Consider the following 22,281-nt stretch of genomic DNA (forward strand, 5'->3'; position numbering starts at 1 on the left):
ACAATAAAATGTACTGCTTCAATCCTTTTATATGTACAGTAATTCTGTAGCGTTCACATTGCTGTGCAAGCTGTCACTCTTTTTTTTTTCTAGTGAATATTTGGATTTGAACCAACATCTCTGTTCCAATACCTACTTTTTCTTAAAGGGTGACAACAGATAATCCACATGATTAAACACACATGTACAATGTGCACACTTCTTGTTCATCATTATCATGAAAAATAAAATGATACTTGAGGAATTTTTCTGAAGTTGGGAACTATGACACACAAGCCTGACTTCATGTGCATTATTTTAGCCACCTCTTGATACACAATAGTTCATATGCACACCCAGCCACACTTACAGCCAGCCATGTACACACCCAGCCACATATTCAGCCAGCCATGCACATACCCAGCCGTACATACACCCAGACACACACACCAAGTCACACACACACCAAGTCACACACACAGCCAGCCACGCACACACCCAACCACATATACAGCGAGCCATGTGCACACCCAGACACATACACACACAGACACAGACACTCTTCCAGCCAGCCACACATACACACAGACACACTTATACCCAGACACTCAGAGTGATAAATCACTGTCCTTCCCACCCTCCTAGTATTTTTTCCTCTTACTTTTAGAAAGATATTTTTTGAACTCTTTTCCTTCTCTCTCTTCTATTGCACTTTTTACTTTTAATCTCTCCTGCTTTTTCTTTAAATTTTTGGAGGGAATTTAAAAGTAGTCTTTTAAAAAAGACTATTCACGAATAGTGCTTCAAATTTTCTTGGTTTCATGGCATCCTTAGCACCCTGGTCATTATTTTCATGGAACTCTGAGTTAAAATGTGTACCTCACAGATCTAGTAAACTAACATTAATGGGTATTTATGTCCTAATAACTTAATGGCCCTTTTAAAAAAATATATACATAAGAATTGGAAGCAGAGCTGCCTTTATTTTATTCTTAGAAACCCACAATTACTTACTACAGGGACTATATGCCTGTTGGATACTGCCAAGTCCTAAAAGCTTGTAGTCACCTTATACACTGTCATCCTTATTATTCCATGTTGGTCTTCATGCAGCATTGGCATTTATATTCAAACATCATCAAAATCCAACTTTGCAGGGCTGTGATGTCATTGAAAGAAAAATAGCATGATCTAATATGCAAATTGCAAAGGATTTCAAGTTAGTATTTTGTGTAGGACCAAATGGATTTTGTTGTTTTATTGGCTTTATTTTGAGTGCGGAATCAAACATACTGAAAATATTTCAGCAGTGCCTGTGAATTTACTGTCATACTGTGGGGCACCATGACACAGTTGGGGAACTGCTGGCTTTATAGCAAAAGAATTACATTTGAGTTAAAGTAAAATAATGCCAAGTGTTTGAAATGGAGGTAGATGTACCAAAAGTATTAATATTCAAAGACCCCATAATGCCTCTAGATGCTGTTTTTAAAAAGTTTGTATGGATGGATTAATCTATCATTTCATTCTTGTATGAAAAATTTTAGTTTTCTTAAGCACTTGCCTATAGGATGAAAAATTAACTATTTTGTATTCAATTGCATTTTTATCATTGCTTACTGGTGTTTTCTATGTTATTTCATATTATCCTTTTCCTTAGATAATTACTGTTTTAGGTTAATTTAGTTTTTGGACTTGTCCTAAGAGTCTAACAATGCAAGATTTCTGATGTAGAAGAACGTACTAACTTCTAATAATGACAAACATCCTTCTAGAACCTAGCTTGCTTTTAGTAGGAGACCTGCTAGAGATGCTTTGTGAAGCAAGTCAAGAATCACTCTGTTGTTCTGAGATTTCGTTGTTATCTGTCCAAAAGGCAGGCTGGCTTTTGGTACAGACATTTTGGTTTGTTTTTGTCTGGGTTTTACCCTCTTGGTTACTTTTCTTGTATGATGTGCTATCCTACATATTGACTCCTCAGCAGATCTTAATGGCAAGGTTGGGAGAAGAGACCAAAGGGAAGATTGATAAATTGCCAATGGAATTGTCTTGTTTGACCTTTGCTACCCTTAGACTGATTGATCATCTTGAGCTTAAAATCCACAAACTCCCTACGGGCATTAAATCACATTAAGGATCTGTCTTAATCTGTTTGGGCTGTTATAAAAAACATACCAAAGACGGAGTGGCTGATAAACAACATAAATTTATTTCTCACAGTTCTGGAGGCTGGTAAGCCCAAGGTCATCAATTCAGTGTCTGATGAGGGCTTGCTTTCTTATAGATGCCTGTTGTTTTGCTATCTTCATGCAGGGGAAGGGTGAAAGACACCAATCACAAACTTCTATAATTCTGAATTTCCCTCTTCTAAGGTACTAATCACTTCTGAAAGGTTCTGCCTCCAATACTTTAGGAATTAGGATTTCAACATATGAATTGGCGGGAGGGGACAGAATATTCAGTGTATGGGAAGATCCAAATGTATCAGTTTTATATATTTAATTAAACATCTTTTAAGAGAAATGATAACACATTAGGAACAGAATGTATTAGCAATTATTTTTGCTTGAGAGCTTTAGAATACAAACATAAGCATCAGGTATGGTGAAACACACCTGCCATTCCAAAAACTCCAGAGGTTGGGGCAGGAGGATCTCAAGTTCAAGGTCAGTCTTGGCAACTAAGCTAGTCTTTATCTCAAAATGAAACGTTAGAAGGGCTGAATATGTAACTCGGTGGTAGATCATGACTGGATTCAGTCCCCGATACTGGGAGTGGTGGTTTTAAGAAAGAGAAGAAAAATAATATAATCATAAGAATTCTTTGAATATATAGAAACTGCTAAATATAAAAACAGAACCAAATTTTGGCATTTAATATGTTTTTTTAAATGACATCTAGAAAATAATGTCAAGTTTAAAGTGTTATTATTATATAAACCCAGTATGTTATAAATGGATGTGTTTCAACCAGTGCATTTTACAAAATGAGGAATAGGTCACTAGCTCCCCTGACTTTACCTTACTCCTTAGGTAGAAAAGGCTGAATTGTTCTACTGATCTAATTTAGTTGGTGTTTTCTCTTTTCCTTTCAGATTTTATTGTTCTGATATCATCAACCTATCTTCTGACCGCTGGCTAGTATTAAGGTCAGTGCTATATTTATATTGATCATGAATAAACTGTAAAATACAGTAAAAGCATCTTGGGTCTTTAGATTGCTAGATTGAAAATATTCTTCTAAAGTGTGGTGAAAAGTTGAAATTGAGTAGAAATTGGATACACTTCAGACTTGGCTCTGGAGCAAGCATGGTCCTTCCTGATCAGTGTTTGTTTTCAGTTAGTACAATTTCTTAGGTTATTGAAGATTAGACTTCTTTCACTGTAATAGCAGAGTTTTGATTATATAAAAAGATCCAATTTAATCATTTATTTTATTAACTGGAATACCAAAAGAATGCTTTTTTTGGAAGGTTGGCTAACAATTTAAAACACCATCCACTCTGAATTTACAGAGAAATACTTTTCATTCCACAATTTAGGACCCACAGAGAATGCACTACCTAAGAAAAGTGGAGTTGAAATGCACTTACGAATCACAAATTTCAATTAATTAGCAGACTATTAAGATGTCATGGCTTTTGTTCTGTTTACTCATTAATTGGCTTTTATGGAAGACTCAAAACCAGCTTAACTGAGTTTAGAGTAATAACAGAGCCTTGGCAGGCTCTCCTATCAATAGGATTGGGATTTCATTTATCTCTTCTATTCTGTTCTCTAGAACATTTATTCGGATTTTAAAATAAAATTAAAAGCTAAACCCTGAAAGAAATGAGGACTTTGTTGCTCAGAAAGAGAGTAAAATGTCAGGCATTGCTAAACTTTTTTGTGTAGGATTTTCATTAATGATTAACATAAAGGGTAACACTGGTTTTTCATTTATGCTTACTAATCAGGAATTTTCCCCTTAAAGTCCGTATTTAACTCTTCAAACTGCAGTGCTAACATAGAGCAGGCACAAAGGAAACACGTACTTTTTCTAGCCACAATTCTGGCAATACATTTTAAGTGTTTGTTTCTGTGCATGCCCCCCCCCCCTACCCACAAACAAACTCAGATAAAAAAGACTACCATTATTTCTCTTTTATATACAAACTGTGTTTTTCTATCTTTGAATCTGTATGGAATTATGTAAATATAACATGTTGGAATCATGCTGATGGATAATTGGCAGCTTAATTTTAAAAAAGTAAAATTTCTACACGGTATGATTTAAAGTCTGTTGTATTGTTTTAAGTGTTGATATGGTTTTGAGTTGAATTTATTAAAAATGCTTAGCCCAGCTTCCTTTGTTATTCTCTCCTTAGGGTATTCTATGTCAACTTGTGTACATTTAAACTTGCAATTGCTTTTAAGACCTCTTAGACTTTTTCTACCCTTTTTTCCCCATGAGCCCCTATCCCATTCACTTGCCAAACAGAAATTAGAAGTAGATGAGGTTTTTGAAAACCATACATATTTGAATCAGGAATATTTTCAATGCAGAGGATTAAATTCGAATTGTCAATTTTTACTTTGATAAGAAGTCAACTCTTCCCTTTTCTTCTTGAATTAGAAGGAAATGCTTCCTTTTCTGATTTTTGTTTTCCCATTGATGTAGTCAACATAGTGATTAGAAATCTCACTCTGCTCTGGCCACTTTTCAAAAAGAAAAAAAGAAAAGAAAAAAGATTTTGTAAATTAAAAAGCACTGTTGCACAAAATCTGCCTTAACCTGTTCAGTTTCTTTTGTGGGAATATGAACATGGAGTGTGACTGGTCAAAATGTGAAAGGTCAGAATAATTTACATATTCTCAAATAAATATGCTAATTATATACATAATATACACAAAGAAATGGAAGCATATTTAAACATTTATTATCAGGTCTTTCCAACTAAGAAAAAAAGATGGTTAGAATATTTGATAATCAATTATTTAAATCGTATTTTGTAAAAACCACTATATTTAGCAAGCCTTTTAAAAATATATCAACTCATCAAATGGATAGATTTTCAAAACACATTATATCTTTTGAAAATGCCACTACCTCAACTAGAGCTAGTTTTTTTGGTTTAAGAAAAAAGAGTTTCCCTCATAGAAAAAAATGGTTTTTTGTAATAATATTAGCTGGGCAAAATGACTATTATTGCTAGAAATAGGACATCTAAAAGGCCATTGCAGTACTTTATGAATTCTGAGATGTGTATATTTTACATTAAAGTAAAATTGGATGATTCTATAGTTTGGTTGGCAACTTTTACTTTCTTTTTTGGTGGTAAATGATGTGTGTCTTATACTGGGTTGTATCTTAAAATCTATGAAATGCAATATTACTGATTCTGGACTAGAAAAAAAATCAATCTTTTAAAAATATTATAAAAAGGAATCAGAGTCTACTTCTACAAATTGATACTGCATGCAATGTTGGTAGCAAACATAAACAAATTAGTAGAAGTGTTATTTATAAAAGGAAGATGCTAGAAAGAGTCTTGATTATTTAATAATAGGTAAATTGTGAAGAAAATCACAGAATATCCATAAGGTAATGTAAATATAACATGTTGGAATCATGCCGATGCAACCATTAAAAATCACCTTTCAATGAACTGGAAGTTACAGGATGCAAAGTCTCATTTCAAAAAACAAAGCATGACAGAAACTAGAAACTAAGAAGGTAAACTTGCTGCTAACATTTTTCTTTTTTCTTTTTTCTTTTTCTTTTTTTTTTAGTACTAGGAATTGAACTCAGGGGCACTCATCCACTAAGCCACATCCTCAACCCTATTTTGTATTTTATTTAGAGACAGGGTCTCACTGAGTTGCTTAGCACCTTGCTTTTACTGAGGCTGACTTTGAACTTGTAGTCCTCCTGCCTCAGCCCCCAAACCTCTGTGATTACAGGCATGCACCACCACCCCTGTCACTTGCCACTGATTCTTTTTTTTATTATTATTATAAATGGACACAGTATATTTATTTTGTTTGCTTATTTATATGTGGTGCTGAGGATCAAACCTAGTACTTCACATGCATGAGGCAAGCGCTCTTCCACTGAGCCACAACCCCAGTCTGCCACTGATTCTTAATAACATTTTAGATGATAGTTTTTGCTTTTTAAAAAAATGTGCACTTATTTTTCTGATTTATTTACTTTTCTTTATCATTAACACTGTCACCAGAACTTTGGTGTAAAACCTTCCAGTTTTTGTCATGCTTTGTTGTTCGAAATCAGACTTTGCATCCTGTAACTTCCAGTTCATTGAAAGGTGATTTTTAGTGGTTGCAGACTGTTTTATCCTATTGATATTGTGTAATTTACTTCACCATTTACCTATTATTAAACAATCTAGACTCTTTCTAGCATCTTCCTATTATAAATAGAACTTCTACTAATTTGTTTATGTTTGCTACCAACATTGCATGTAGTATCAATTAGAATTATATAATCTAAGGAAACTAATATATTCGAAGTGACAAACAGATACATTGTGTGTGTTTCCTGGAGTTGTTGCATCAGTGTGCCCTTGCCTGGTAACATATGAAGTGAGAGTTTCACAATTCCAGTGCCATGTTAGAATTAGGACTTTAAATTTTCTCTCTATTTGGTAGGCAAATAATGATTTCTCAATTTTTTATAATTTAATATGAAATAGGAAACAGATACTTATGAAGGAATAGTCATGGGTCATGAAAAATATCGGTCTAAGCAACATATTTTCCTTTTTAGATAGAATTACTAGGTAATGTTAATTCCACTGACTCTCTCACTCTCAGCCTGGGAAGACTGTTAAATCTTACACTATTGAAGCAAGAATCAGAAACAGAATGATTTTCACTGTTAGAAAAACAGAAGTTGGTGCTAATTACATTAAATCTGGTTTTCTTGAGAAAGAGGTTGAGAGCCCGAGGAACGGAATAAGGGTGGCAGCTTTAACAGAGTCCTCAAGTTTACTTATAGCTGAAATGTTGCTCAGCAAGTGATTTAAGGTACAACAGCTTTTTTGCAAGTGTTTGGATGTTGTGATAAGCACTGAGATATTGCACAAATCTGAAGGAAATGATGAGCCATAAGTCTTGCCTGATGCTTAGATTTTATGAATTTTGACTGCAATGTTTTAAAAATATTTAGAATATTTTTCTAAATTGATGCCTAGTGTCTTTTAACTTCGAAAAACGAAAAGTTAAAAAGAAAATATTATTGCTGCCTTATCTGTGATTCTTCTTCATCCGACAAATGATCATTTTTCCTTTATTCTTTCCTAATGTAATTAGGAGGTAGTATATATATTCTATTAAGACACAACCTCCAGCCCCACACTACCCCACCCTGAAAGAGCCATACTAACCTTGGGGTAGACACCGAGTGCTGAGGACTGTATTTCTTTCCATGGGATTTTTGACACTAAGAAGACTTCACTGTCTTTTCAATTGCTTTTTACTATATTACAGTGCTCCTGGTGGTCTTGGTTGAAGCACATATGTTTGAAATTAGATGAATTTATGGTTTCTTGGTGCTTTGAATCCTTGGTAGCTTTGCATATCTTCTTAGAGTGGCAAACAAATAAGTGGACATTCTATAAATCTTTCTAGCATCTCAAAGTCACCTGTGGCATACATCAATACAATAATTATAATATGGATATGTATCTTCCATAAAAATACTATTATATTATGCTAAATAAGGATAAAACAGAATAACAAAACAATTACCTTTCTCTTGCCCCTGTTTTTCTAAAATCCCTAAATTAAACAACCATGATTTCCTATGATCAAATCAATAATAACTACCTAAAATTGTTAATCAAAGGCTTGAGTTGGATTCCATGTTCCAAAACATTCTGGATCTCATGCTTCTTTTCTGCCTGGATCTGGCCTCTGGTAGTTCCAGTGTGTGTTCCTGTCTTGACCTCTGACAGGGCTTCTCAACTGAGCTGCTGGCAATGCCCTCTGATTTTATTATGTATAAAACAAGAACATTAATTTATACTTAATTTGAAAATTAAGTGAGAAAATGTAATACTGTGGATCTTAAAAATGGAAGTTTTCAATCCTTTCTTCACTTTAAAAAAAAATTTTGTTGTGCAGCCCCGGGGATTGAACTCAGGGCCTCACATGTATCAGGCAAGTTCTCTGCCACTGTGCTACATCCCTAGCCCCTCAATCTACTTTTAAAATCTCCACTGAAGGCTTTTTCTTTTCCTTAATTTTATATGAGTAATAAATTCTGGGGTTTGTCTTAAGAAAGGAAATAACATTAATGAGGTTCTCGAAATATTGTTATCAAACTTCCAAAGACATACCTGAAAATAACAGATTTTAAACTAATTAGAAAGTAATTTCCCTATGTTCTGTTGGATATTATATTTCATAGTATGAACATTATTAACAAACTTAGCAACATATTGCCCAAGTAAGCAGAATTCTAATTAAAAAAAAAAAAAGAGAGAGAGAGAAGTGTAGAAATTTCTAATGTTCTGATGAAACTGGGAGTGGAAAGAGAGGATGCTCTTAATGTCTTGCTAGTACCCTTCAGTGCTTTGAGCTGTTCAGAGTCAGGACAAAGTTTTTAACAGCTTCTTAGTGAATGGTCTAACACTAGCTCAGGGAGAAGCCGTGTTTCTCTTCCAACTTGCTTTATCCATCTCTTACTGCATTTGTTCATACTTCTTTATGGTATGATTATTTCTGGCTAGATGCCCTGTTTCCTCTACAGCTCCCAGGATCTCAATGGAGAGTTGAGGTCTTTATTTTTATGCCTCCTGCCTTCATAGGGCCTTGTAGAAGTGGATACCTAGAAAATGCCTATGTATTGAATTATAATGACCTTAAATAATTTTATTACATATCTTTAGATTGAATATAAAGCAACATGTATGCACTTATGTGTATGTTAGAGTAATTGTTAATCACCATTATTTTCTTCCTTAGTGATAGAAAAAGTTAACTTAAAAAAGGACTCAAACAATAGTCACAAAAAGGGCTTTTGAAGCAGCAATCGTGGTTATGTTTAATTTAGGGATTTTAGAAAAACAGGGGTAAGAGAAAGGTAATTGTTTTGTTATTCTGTTTTATCCTTATTTAGCATAATATAATAGTATTTTTATGGAAGATACATATCCATAATTATAATTATTGTATTGATGTATGCCACAGGTGACTTTGAGATGCTAGAAAGATTTATAGAATGTCCAATTATTTGTTTGCCACTCTAAGAAGAAATGCAAAGCTACCAGAATCACATTTCAAACTAGAAATACTAGTTAGTCCTCGTTGCTTTCCTTGTGCCATTTTTCTGAAATCTGAACCATCATAAATATATATTTTCTCTTTTTTGTAAAAAGTAATCCTTTCCTGTTAAAAAACATTGCAATTAAGGAATTAGCTCATAGAGGACTTGGAGTGGAGATGGGGAGGGAGTTGAGGTGGATGTGGCAGGCAAACTTGTCACTCTTGGGACCTGATGGAGAACCTCAAGGATAAATGTTTCTAGGATTACTCCTTTATTTTGGCAGTTTTGACATACCAAGGAAGGAGGATTGTTGATGGCACCCAGACAGATATGAAAACAATACTGGTGGGAAGCATCTTAAAGGACAAGTGTTGGATCTGAGTTTTGTTTTTGTTGTTGTTGTTTCCATGTAAGAAAAGAATATTCTAGCTGATTCTTTTTTCCTTAACCAAATGTAGTATCAAATGGCTACAAAAGACAACCTTTGGATATGTTTTCATACTAATTTAATTTGATGACTGCCTGTCTTTATTCTTTCCCTGAAATCGTCTGAAAGAATGCCATTCCAAAGAATAGCACAGCTAATCTTTTCTGCATACTATTTATGTCATTAAAGAATACTATGATGTAAATTTGAGCTTTCTATCTTGTTAGGATGGTTTGGATAATTTTAAAACAAAAGGAGTGTATTTCCTTCTTCTTTAAAAAGAAGTCCACTCATTTAGAAATACTTTATGTTCCACTTTTCACAAAATAAAAATTTATAATATTAAAAGGGGATGTACTCACTTTTCCCTCTGCGTCTATAAATCAATATAAGGCTTCATAAGCTTTGTTAGTTATTCATTTGAGAATAGAGATTCAATAATTCTATAGAGACATGCTGCTTTTGAGTAATTTTGCCAATAAACAACACAAGGGTTTCACTATCTGGGTCATTTCTGTAGTAGAGGGTGAAATTTTGTGTCTTTTCTGAACTAAATTATTTTTATTTAATAACATAAAAATGTTAGTTGAAGAATTATTTATCATAACAACCAGTGTGGATTGGGTTTCATTCTCTATTATTCAGGATCTTATACATGTTCCTTTAAATCCTTGCTTTGTTTACTTTTCTTTTCACCATTTCAAATCTAATGAATGAAGAGCTGAATTAGAGAAAAAAATCACTGAATACATTTTACACATGCCCCTATGTATGTATGTTTCTCTTTCTTTCTCTTCTGTCATACTGAATGTTGTATGCCTATCAGATGAAGTTAATAATTCAAAGGGAAAGCAAGTGAACTCTCAGTACCTGAATGTTTAAAATACAAATAGATGGTTGGAACTTTAAGTACTATTATCTTCATTTCATGCATAGAGAAACTTAGTTACTATTCTCCAAGCACAATTTTTGTGATAGATTTCCTTCTGTGAACTGTAACTATTCTTTAAAATATAGTGAAATATTTTATGGGATAAAAATAAGTAGAAAAAATGCATTTAACCAACTGTGAATTACTTGTTTATAATATGTAGATATGTATCATTCAAAAGGCTTAAAGTAGAAGTTATTGTTTTTCAGAATGATAAGAGTGGGATCTTGATTTCTTTTGCCTGAAGGTATTTCTCCCATAGAATGGGAAATCCTTTCTCAGACTTTCCTTCAAATCATTGCCAGGTTTATCAACCTGCCAAAAGTAATTCTCTGCTACAACAGAAGGTATTAGAAGTAGTCATAAACATCTTAAAAACATCTGTGGTGGTATTTTTTGAGGGATCTTAAGCCAGATATAAGGAATATCAACCCTGGAGAGAAGAATAAACAAAAATGGAGATTTTTTTTTTTTTTTAAAGAAACTGTGTTCAAGGAGAAACTGAAGGTCTGATTTCTGAGATCTTTAGTAAAGGAAAAATTACATGAATCCCTTCCTCCAACTGTGATGTTTTTTAAATTTTCAACTTTTTTTCACATTTGGAAATTTTAGATAAGTTTGGAAATATGGAAAACTGAATTTGAGCAGGAGTCTAACCTGATAGGCAACTTTAAAAATGCAAATCCCTTCCAATTTCATTTTGACTTTCCATTGTCTCTTAAGGACTCTGAGACCTAATTTAAACCATCTGGCTATAAAATCAAAGGAGGGGAACCTTTGTACTTAATGTACCCTTAGGGGTTTTCTATCTGTTTTATCTATTTGGGAATTAAAGTGTATATATTTTACTATTAGTAGTTTGCCTGAGGCATGTAGAAACACCAAGGTAGGCTAAGAGTAGTTAATGACTGGGGAAAAGCTGTATTTATATATTCAGGCTAGCCTATGCCTAGTCTACAGGCATTTCAATGGAGTGTAATTACCTTTTCTTCTTCTTCATACATGTATTGTACAACATAAAAAATACATGCTGTTCCATGAAAACCTTTATGTTACTTGAATAATATTTCATGTACTAGGACTGTGGAATCCTCAGAGGAGTTCCCTAATTTATTACCCACCATTAAACGTCTCCCTGCCTCTTCCATCATACCTGGAATAGTCTAAGAGTGAAGTAAATACTTGTTAATTTTATGATTTATTTATATCTGGCAGTTTGTAAACTTTCTTATTGAATATCAAATGTTGTTTTAACTTTGTGTTTATAAAATAAGAAAAGTAACTTGTGTTTATAAAATAACACTTCTTATTTTGTAGAAGGGGATGCAAAAGATAATTACTCCAAATAAAGTGTAGAAAACTTTTTAAAGTATAATATATTTTGTTACCACCTTTATGGAAAAATGCCAGTAGAAAACATAAAGAGTGTCTGAAATGTGATTTGATTTGGTTTTGCATTCAGAAAGCTTTCTCAGGTGAATGGCTTCTCTTTGGATTGAAGATAATTACTTCTCCATTAATATGTCATGGTTTGCTCTGAGATATTTTTACAAGCTCATTATCTGTTTCAGAAAGCCCACATAATTTTTGTTTTTGATACTTATCTCTTTATTTCATCGTCTTGACATGGTCATAAATGATATTCCACTCAGCTATACAAGCAGTGTGCCATTTAGTTGGGCGTAGAAGTCATTAGCTAACATGCCTTACATGGAATACAGCATGTCACAGGGCTGAAGGGTGGCAGAAGAGAGACAGGGAGAAGTATGTCCAAGGAAAAAAGGTGAGTCCCTGGTAGCTAAACAGAAGTTTTTTTTTTGTTGTTGTTGTTGTCGTTTTAACATTTTTTTAGTTGCAGATGAACACAATACCTTTATTTTACTTATTTATATGTGGTGCTGAGGTTCGAACTCAGTGCCTCACGCGTGCTAGGCAAGCGCTCTACCACTGAGCTGTGACCCCCAGATGTTTTAAAAATGAAAAAGTGGGGGGAAAAAAAAGATGGTACAGATGATAGCCCATTTTTGGCCTAGTCTGGAGTTTGGTAAACAAATCATGTTCATAAGACTGAGTTTCATGAGCATGTGTTTTTACAGGGGAAAAAGAATTTATAAATAATAGTCTTTCAAAATCTTGGTTTGCTATCTGTACTATCACAAATAAACCCTTGCAAATATAAAGTAAGTCTACATGGGAAATTATAGTTCCAATGATACAGAGATTATTAATAAATCAAGTATTGAGAATCCACTTGTGATTCATTTGAGAACAAGATTCTGTGAATTCTTCAGAAGTTTCAAAAATGATTCCTTTTCTCCCCAATAGCTTAAGAAAATTATAATTAAAGGTAGGGAAACCAAAGAATGTAACTAATAATTAATGCAGGTCATGTCAATCAAATACTAAATAAAGATGTTTGTTGTGAGATCTGGAGAAGATATAATTCTCTGTGATTTAGGATCACATTTAAAAAAGGAATTTCAGCTAAGCCTAAGTAAATGGGTAAAATATCAAGCCAGAGTTTGAGAAAGGACACTTCTTGAGGGGTCTTCTTAGAAGTCAGGGCCCAGAGAAGGGACTGACTCTGGGTTTGGGACACCTGTTCAGAGTGCAGAACAGGCTTACTTTGGACTGAATTCTGCCTTTGCCTCTCTCCTTTGGTTTTGCCTTCCACTTTTTCTTTCCACAAATATTTGTTGAAGTACTTTAGGTGTAGTTTTGAAACTATGAGCAGACACCTAGAGCATCAGGAGATTTTTTTCATACTTTGTGTCCAGGAAAGTTACATAGAGAGATACTGATGTGAATGTCTATTCCAACAACCTCCTTCATTAATTTTTCTTTTAGTCTTAAGTCTTGTGAAAAGAAAATAAAAAAATAGCACCAATATCTCAAGCTATGGGAAGTAAGTGTTCCGGCTAGCTCTCTTGATATCTGTATTTCTTTCATTTTGATATCAGTATTAATGAGCTCATTTATAAAAATGAAACTGTAAAATTGAACTATTATATATCTTTATTAAAAATTTCAGATGGAAAATTTAGAATTTTCCCATTTGCATCCTTTGCTAAATATCTAAAACGGCTCCACAATAATGAGTCCAAGGACTTGCAACCACGGTAACTAGTCCTTAAGTAGGATAACTTGCTGCACTATCCTAGGTTTACCCGGTAATCAGGGTGACCATCTGTTAGCTAATTGGCTTTGTCAAAGGAGAAACAAACATCTCTTATTATGACAGGAAATGGTTTTGCAACTTGGAGCCTGGAGCCCACTAGTTAGGCTCCCACCTTCTCATGGGACCTGGGAGATGGAGGAGTGCCCCTCTCTGGATATTTGCATTTCCAAATGATGGATCTGAAGTCCTGGAGGAACCATTTCTGAATTGTGAGACTGAGTAGAGGCTTATTCAGCTATTTAAAGACTTACATACATTTGAGAATGGCTGAGAAAGAAATTCTCAATGAAGAGGGAAAGTGGAGAGAGGTCTCTATCTACCTTTACTTTCAACAGAGAGAATGAAACCTCTTGTGTTTTAATTGCCATTTGCCCTTAAAAGGCAAAATGGTTGCAATAATTGTTTCTCAGGAAAAGTAGTCAATGGATGCTTTTGTTTCTCTTTAATGTATTATTAGTATATTCTAAAACCAAGAAAAAGTAGACTTCAAATTGAAGGATTTAAATAAAATCAGCATTATTTCACACTCATAGTAACTCACAGAGCTGGGCAAATTATTGGTGGTGGTGTTGCTCAGGTTGGGCTTTGAAAGGGAAGTCGCACCTCCATGTGTTTTGAAAATGGAGTTCACAGTTTTCTGGTGCATTTAACTAGGCTCAGCTACTAGATCTCCAGTGCTCATTCAAATGCTAATGCTTGGCCATCTGCCCTTTCTTTCTTTCTTTTTTTTTTTTTTTTTTTTTTTTTGAAAAAAGCAGGAACTTGCTGAAGGTCTTGTGACCTTAATTACTGCAATTATGAGCTTTCTGGGAGTAATCACTCAGGTTGCACCCAGAGTGAGCATCTGCTGATGATGAATAGATGAAGAGATTACTAAAGACAGGCTTCCCTATAAGTCAGCCAGTGATTCATTTCTTAATATATCTACATATACACAGCTAAAATCCATATGCTCTAATAATAGCATTCTTTTCTCCAATTTTTCCCCCTAAAATTCCTCTTTAAAAATTTATAGGAACCATTTACAATACATATGTGTGCAAGAGTATAATTAGAATTCTAAAGAGGGACATGGAGAAAACATTCTAATAATAACTAATAATGAAGCAGGAGCCTTCACCCACACAGATTGTACTTCTCCATGAAAAGAGAAAAGAATTTAACAAGGGCTCAGTCTTTCCAATAGAAGTGTTCTTTGGTATTACTTTACTTTGTTTTGTTTTATTAATTTGGAATGGAAGAGCCAATTTCTAATGATAAAAGTGTGTAGGTAAGGAAAAATTCTTCAGATAACTTTTAAAGTTCATTCTCTAGAAAAGCAAATTACTTTCCTTTTCGTGAGGCCATTGATTGTTCAAAATAGTGTTCCTTATAATGTTTAACAAATATCATCTCCCTTGTTCTCTACTACTTAAACTTTTCATACTATGTAGGACTTAACAGTTTTAAGCTTCACGGAGTATAAGTGCATTCATTTTTAACCTCTCTCATCTCCCACAGTAACTTCTGAGCGAAACTGTCTGTGCTGCTTTGCATGTTGGGGTATGTGGCAGTACCTTTCAGTTCCAATTATTGGTCTACCCATGTTTGTTAACGACAGTGAGATTAAAGGAAATGCATGGCGTCTTTCTTCTTTTGAAGATCAATCATTTGCCAACTTGCTTCCAACGTGAGGTTTAGAGCATTTTTTAATTTCTTATTTTACTACAGAAGTAGGCTAAGCTTATTTCCAGTCTGTGTAAAATGACTGAGTGAGTTATTCATTCATCAAACAAGTGCTTTGGTGGGTACCATATTGTGTTGAAGAGTGTGCAAGAGAACAGGACAGAAACAGTCTTGCTCATTTTCATTCAGGTAGCAACAGCCTTCCAACTACATACGTGTGCTTAACAATACTTCTATGTGATATATCCAAATAAAATGCATTCTTTGCAAAGTGATGCACTTTCATTTTTAAGCAGTGTAGAAATGTATCAACAGATATTGTAAAGCGATTTTGTGACAGCACCTGTTCAGTACCCTCTTCTTTGTCTTTAGTAGAAAATGACACAATTTAATATTCAGGAATAAAGATGTTCCTTGGATTGTAACCTTTTTCTCTCCCTTTCATCTGTCTGTCTTTATATTTCCTTCTTGTTTCTTGAAAACTCTTTAATCTTCCCTAAAAAAAGAAAAATAGAAAAAAAAAGTCACTTAAGCTGTACGAATTGCTATCTTGCCTTTCTAACCTCTCAGAAAAAGAACAGTTTAGACTGCTGTGTTGGAGCTGTCAGTCCAGGCCCAAACCTTTCAAAGATAGCATCAGAAGCACATTCATGATCACCTGAGGCAATGGGAATTTAGCAATCATTACTTTATACTTTGTTGTTGTTGTTGTTGTTGTTATTATTATTATTATTATTATTACCATTATTATTACTCACCCTGGGGATTGAACTCAGGAATGTGTTATCATTGATTTATATCCTCAGTCCTTTTTTTTTTTTTTTTTTTTTTTTTTTGAGACAGGACATCACCAAGTTGCTTAGGGCCTACCTAAATTGCTGAGGCTGGCCTTGAATTTGTGTACTTCCTACCTCAGCTTCCCCAGTCTTAGTCCTGGAATTGTAGATGTGTGTACTGTGCCAGGCAGAATTTTAATGTAGGTCTCTCCCCCACACCCCCAGCACTCTGGGGATTGATTCCAGGGTCTTGCACATGCTAGGCAAGTGCTTTACCACTGAGCTATATCCAGCCCCTCGTTATTTTAGCCTTTAAATGGTCTATTCCATAGAATGTTTTAATGAAGAAGCACTATATGCTTAACTCTCTTGTTATTGTTTCCATAAGTACTCAAATCCCCTGATATTATTTTCAGTAAAATGATAAATCTATGACAATGTATATTTATGACTTCATGTCAATTAAGATCATAAGTCACACATACACAGAAATCTGCTGACCATATATTTAAAGTTTTTGGTTCAAAAAATTTGTCTTCATAAATAAAATTCAGATGGGGAGAATTTGTTCATTCTCTTTTAAAGAAGCCACGAAACCTGTGCTGAGCTACTTCTTACCCTGGGTGTAGAACCAGACAGTTTATTTTGTCCTCTGTCTACCAGTGCCCCATTAGAAATGAAGGGATTCCTTTATTTCACAAACTGGATCTCAACTGTGACAGGAGATTGTACCAAAAAGAGAGAGGAACCTACACACCAAGAAGCTAACCAGATCAGGGAGGCATGGCCTCGCACTTCTGAGTCAAGGCACCTCTGTAAACATGGCTAGAATGAGAACAAAGGCAACTGCCACAAAGCAGGCTTTTGAGCTCTGAAAATTAGAGTAAGAGAGAAGTAGAAAAAAAAAAAAAAAGGTGATCTGTGAGAAGGCTTGCAGGTTGGAACAAGGGAGACCTGAATCCCATGAAGTGGCTGGTAAATCATAGTACTCAGGTTCAGAACCATATTACCTCTTATGTGATATTCAAGAAATGCTGGTGATAAATATCTTTGAAAACTTTTGAAAGTGTACGGATACTGCCAGTACTTTATGCCTATGATCACTGATTGGCAGTTGGAATCAACAAATAAAAAAATGTTTTGAAATTTGTGTAAGGGGCTTGCAGTTAAAGGTATCTGCAAGCCATGTCCTAGGACCTGAATCAAAGAACTTGTTATTAGCAGAGTCATTAATTAGTATCTTTTCAAAAGCTCTACGCTGAAGCTTATTTTTGTCTATTTACCTACGATAAGATCTTAAATCTTCCTCCTTCTAGAAAAGTATCCGCTGAAGCTACCCGCTTCAGTAATGAAAGTGTTGCATTCAAACACATGACAATTTAGGACAAGAAACCCAGACCTATAAATCAAAAAGACATCAGTTCATTGCAGCCCACAATTATTAGGGATAAAATAAGTGTGGCTGTGAGTCTAATAAATTTGCAGTTGTCTTTTCCTGGTTATGACCTGCCTAAATTTGTTGTTTAGGTTTGACATACTTGAGTATGCAATACTGATACGTTAAATGGTCATGGGGTTCTGATGCTTATGAAAACAATAATCAGAGGATTCAACATACAATGGTTCTTCATTAAAGCCTTCTATGACATGGACCACTTAAAATATAAATACCATATGTTCATAATTAAAAGCTTAGTAAGGCCCAAATTGAATTCTAATATTTGTATTCACTTTAAATTAGTTAATACCAGAAAACATTTCTTTAGCCCATCACCCCATCACTGGCAACTCTTCTCCCTTTATCCCCCCTAACCCCCCACCCCATTGAGAGTGAATGCTTGGACATCAGTTTCTTCGAGGGGCCTTGGCTGTACAGGGCGAACTGTGCTCACTTTGCACTCCCACCACACCCCAGATCCGATCTGTCTTAGCATTTTACTTTCTTATTACCTAATTAGCATTCTTCCTTCTTCTTATTATTAATTAATTAAATTCTAAGTTTCTTGAAAGCAGAGACCACGTGTGCCTTGTCATTAGTATCTTCTGATAGCACCCTCAGCACTCATGATGGTGTGGATAAGATATGACTTGGTAGTGGTGCCTACCATCATCGTCCCTCCTCTTGCTGTTGTGTTCCAGGACTTTCTGTGTCCTTCCCTTGGCTCTCCTGAGCATTCTCTTCCTAACCACCCTTCTGAGCTGCTGTTGCCTGGGCCTTCTGCATGTTGGAAGCTGGACCAGCATTGATGCCAGCTCCTCTTGCCTGCCCCTCTGACCTACAGAAACTCTTCCTCTCCTTTGGAGGCTCCTGTCACATTTGGAAGTCAATCAAACTACAATATTCATCTTTCAGGAGCCTGGGAAATAAACAGCAATTTCTTCAAACTATGTGAGAGGAATCAATAGACCTGTTCTCCTTTTGGCTCTTTATCCATTTATTTTCCTCTTGGTTTGAATCAAGGATCGAAGTGCTTGCTTAAGATTTTCAGATTTGTCTTCTGTAGATTGAATGTTAAATGCTTAATGTTGTTTGTATTTTAAGCATAACTTTCATAAGCTCTATTTTGAAAAGCCATGACTATGGATCTACATAAAAAGGATGTTAATAGAAATGAAAAGACCCCATCAGGTCTATTTTTTAAGTCTTCCTTCACTTTAAAAAAAACAAAATTCATATTGCTTGCCTCACTGATGACTGGTACCAGTCTTACTTCTCTCAATTGTGATATTCAAAATTGATTTGGGCTTATTAGAAAATATACAAGGAAACAGTTTGACGCATCAAAAGCTGCAGATAGTGGGGTGTGTACATGTTGTTTCACAGCTTATTTCTGTACTCTGGAAAGGTTGGCATGGAAACCTCGAGAAGGCATTTTAGATGTTCAATGATACTTGAAGACTTTCATTTTGGAAGTCCTGGTTATCTTATTTATCCCTGTTTGGAATTAATTTTGATCTTTATTTCTATCTAATTTTAGAAATATTAACTCTTATGTTTTCCTGTTTAGAATTAAATTTAATTTTTGCTTTTGTCCAATTTTAGAAATAAGAACTTTTTCCACAAGTAGAAGCATTTTTTCAATCTATTTTAATACATACACACACACACACACACACACACACACACACACAACTTTTTACTAGAGAATGATAAGGAGGTAGGTATGCTCCAGGGGAGAATTTTCAAGAATTAAGCAATAGAATTCACTGGATACAAGTATAGACTGCGGGAATATATAGACCTGGGTTTAAGTGCTGCTTCTTAGCTTTATAACAATTGGTATATTTAACAGTCTCAAAAATTGAGATTAAAATTGTTGTAATAATCATCAAAGGAAATAAAAGAGGGAACATAGGTAATACTTGATATAATATACTAGCAGGTGATGTACAGAATGCTCTGGCACAAATGACAAATTCATGAACTTTCATTATTATATTCTTGAAGGAAAGTGGGTAAAAGAAAAAATTGACAAACTTTGATCAATTGTCTTCCTTCAACTTCCACTGTGAAGTGGTGAATATCTGATGTCTCAAACCTTCGCTAATTTATGTAAGAATATGTATGCTTCAGTGGTTTAAAACAAGAGTGTGAAGAGTTCCACATCAGTTTTCTTCAATTCATTGCCTGTTAGGTTATTTTACTACTGATTAGAGCTCTCTTAACCTATGAAAATTATCAGTCTTCAATGTTCCTTGGGAGCCAGAGACCTGGGCTCTACTTTTGCTCAACTTTTAACTCTTCTGTTACTTACTTACGTGACCTTGAATAAGTCAATCTTGAGATTTCCTGAGAAAATCTGGGGTTTTATGTATATAAATTAAGTGGAGATGAGCCATATGGTTTCTAATATATATTCCAGCTTTTCCCATATTTTACCATATTTTTCAAATATGGCATGGGAAATTAAATAAAGATTAGCATCCTTTATAGCCCTGAATCTGCCATCTCTACAGATATGCCCAGAGATAGTCAAACTTTTTGTAAATGACTTTAGTTAAATGAATTAGTTACTATTTTTTTAAAAAAACATAGAATCTCAGAATAATGGCAAGTTTTCAGATTCTGACTTTCCAAAACTCTTAACAAATGAATGACAATTATTATTATTATTATTGTTATTATTATTATTATTTAATTTTTATTATACCCCCAACAATTATTTCTAAATCGAAATCATTCTCCCTCTCTCTTTTTTTTATTTTGGTGCTGGGGATTGAACTCAGGACACTTAACCAATGAACCACACCCTCAACTCTGTTTTGTATTATATTTAGAGACAAGGTCTCACTGAGTTGCTTAGAGCCTTGTTAAATTGGTGAGGCTGGCTATGAACTCAAGATCCTCTTGTCTCACCCTCCTGAGCCATTAGAATTACAGGTGTGCACCATCGCACCTACCCTAGATGTCTTTTTGAATTCAGAAATTAATTTTCCATATCCATAGGTTAAAATGACATCCTCTCATTTTACCAAGGCATGAAAAGGTCAGAAAACAATAAATATATTTTGTAATAAAATAACCCAAGGATACAAGTAAGCCATGATGTGAGAAGAATCCAAAAGAATGACTTATATATTATGGAATTTGCCAGTGTACAGAGAACTATTCATTCATGGAAGGCTTGTTTGTTGGCAGTGACTGCTGTTGATCTGCTCAGGGTTCTGCCAAAGAACGTCCATTCCTGAATGGACTGACTGTTGCAATGGTCTAGGGTTAGGGAAAAAGATTATGATGCCTCTGGAAAAGGATATCATAGCGTCATTCTCAAATGTTCCAGCCTTTCCTACCGAAGCTTTACTAGTATACCAGAAGAATCCCAAGATAAACTTGAGAAATTCTACTAAATAAAAACTCCACTGTCCTTTCAAAAAACATATATTCACATGGAATTCTGTACACTTCAAGACTACATAGAGAACTTTGTCCAAATTCTTATTTCTATGTGACTACAATTTTTTTCTTTTTTTCCATTCTCTAGAAAGTCTGTCGGGGGTGGGGGGAGCGGAAATCTTTTCTATAGTAACCAATTAGTTCCATTTCCTGTAATCTTTGTTTTCTTGTGGTTGCTGGTTTCCAGCCAATTCTATTTTTTGCATTTATTTTTCCCCATTATGTTCGTCACCCCCCTTAACCCCCATCACCATAGAGGAATTTTTGTATGTTTCATTTTGTCAATATGGAATGCTTCTCATGTCATGTCATGATTTGGATGTTTCCAAAGCTTAAAAGCAACACAGAGGAGATATGTTTACATAACGCAACATATCGTGGGCTTTTTAAAAAAGATCTGATAATTCTGAAGGGCTTTCAACTAGTAGTTTCTTAGGAATGCTCAGTGACTCTTTCCATAAGTTCTGTGTTTGAGTATAGCAGTTGGCTTGGTGCAGCTGTGATTAAAAAGAGGAAACTGGGAGTCTAGAAAGTGACCTCATGAAAATGAAGAAAACTAAGAGATGAAATAGTGATAATATACAAAAGCAAACAGTGTGTTTCACAAAGTGTCTGACTGCATGAGAATCTGGAAGTGGAGGGAAATCCCAAAGAGTATAAAATTAGTATCCACATATAAACACACAGAGCAAGGTACCAGAACGAGAACTTTCTCAGGCTTTTTATTTTTTGTTGGTTTGTTTATTTCAGGTTATGCTTTGTTGTTTTGTTGTTGTCTGGTATGTGTTTGGAACACTCTAGAATTTACTTTAGTAAGATACAAGGGCATTTACTGTTCAGGATGTAAGCATTTGCAAACTTGAAAGAACTAGGCTTCTCCCTGAGAGCAGATCCTCTGATCTTTTGTTTCTATATTGTATATTGATAAATAACCAAAAAGTACCTTAGGATTTGCCTTCTAACTAGATCAGCTGTACTAGATTCTTGAAAAAGAACTAGCTGACCTAAGTGCTATTTTCTGCTTTCTTGAAAGTGAAAAAAAAGGAAGCAGCATTCTAGTCAGAACTGTGTCTAAATCAAACACCACCCCTGTATTCTGCCGATGGGCATTGAGTGGTAGAAAACTGTGATCTCAGACCTGAGATATAAAACGTGCATGTC

General features: G+C 34.7%; 1 protein-coding gene across 1 annotated transcript in view; it reads left to right on the forward strand.

The window, feature by feature from the left end:
* Positions 1-22,281, forward strand: part of Map2 (microtubule associated protein 2) — a 274,232-nt gene that overhangs the window by 64,513 nt on the left and 187,438 nt on the right. The window contains exon 2 of the mRNA XM_077799339.1: positions 3,074-3,127. The gene's annotated coding sequence lies outside the window, so the exon portion shown is untranslated. The remainder of the gene's footprint in view (positions 1-3,073; positions 3,128-22,281) is intronic.

Source organism: Urocitellus parryii, chromosome 1, assembly GCF_045843805.1.
Source record: "Urocitellus parryii isolate mUroPar1 chromosome 1, mUroPar1.hap1, whole genome shotgun sequence".
In the NCBI taxonomy this organism is placed as follows: domain Eukaryota; kingdom Metazoa; phylum Chordata; class Mammalia; order Rodentia; family Sciuridae; genus Urocitellus; species Urocitellus parryii.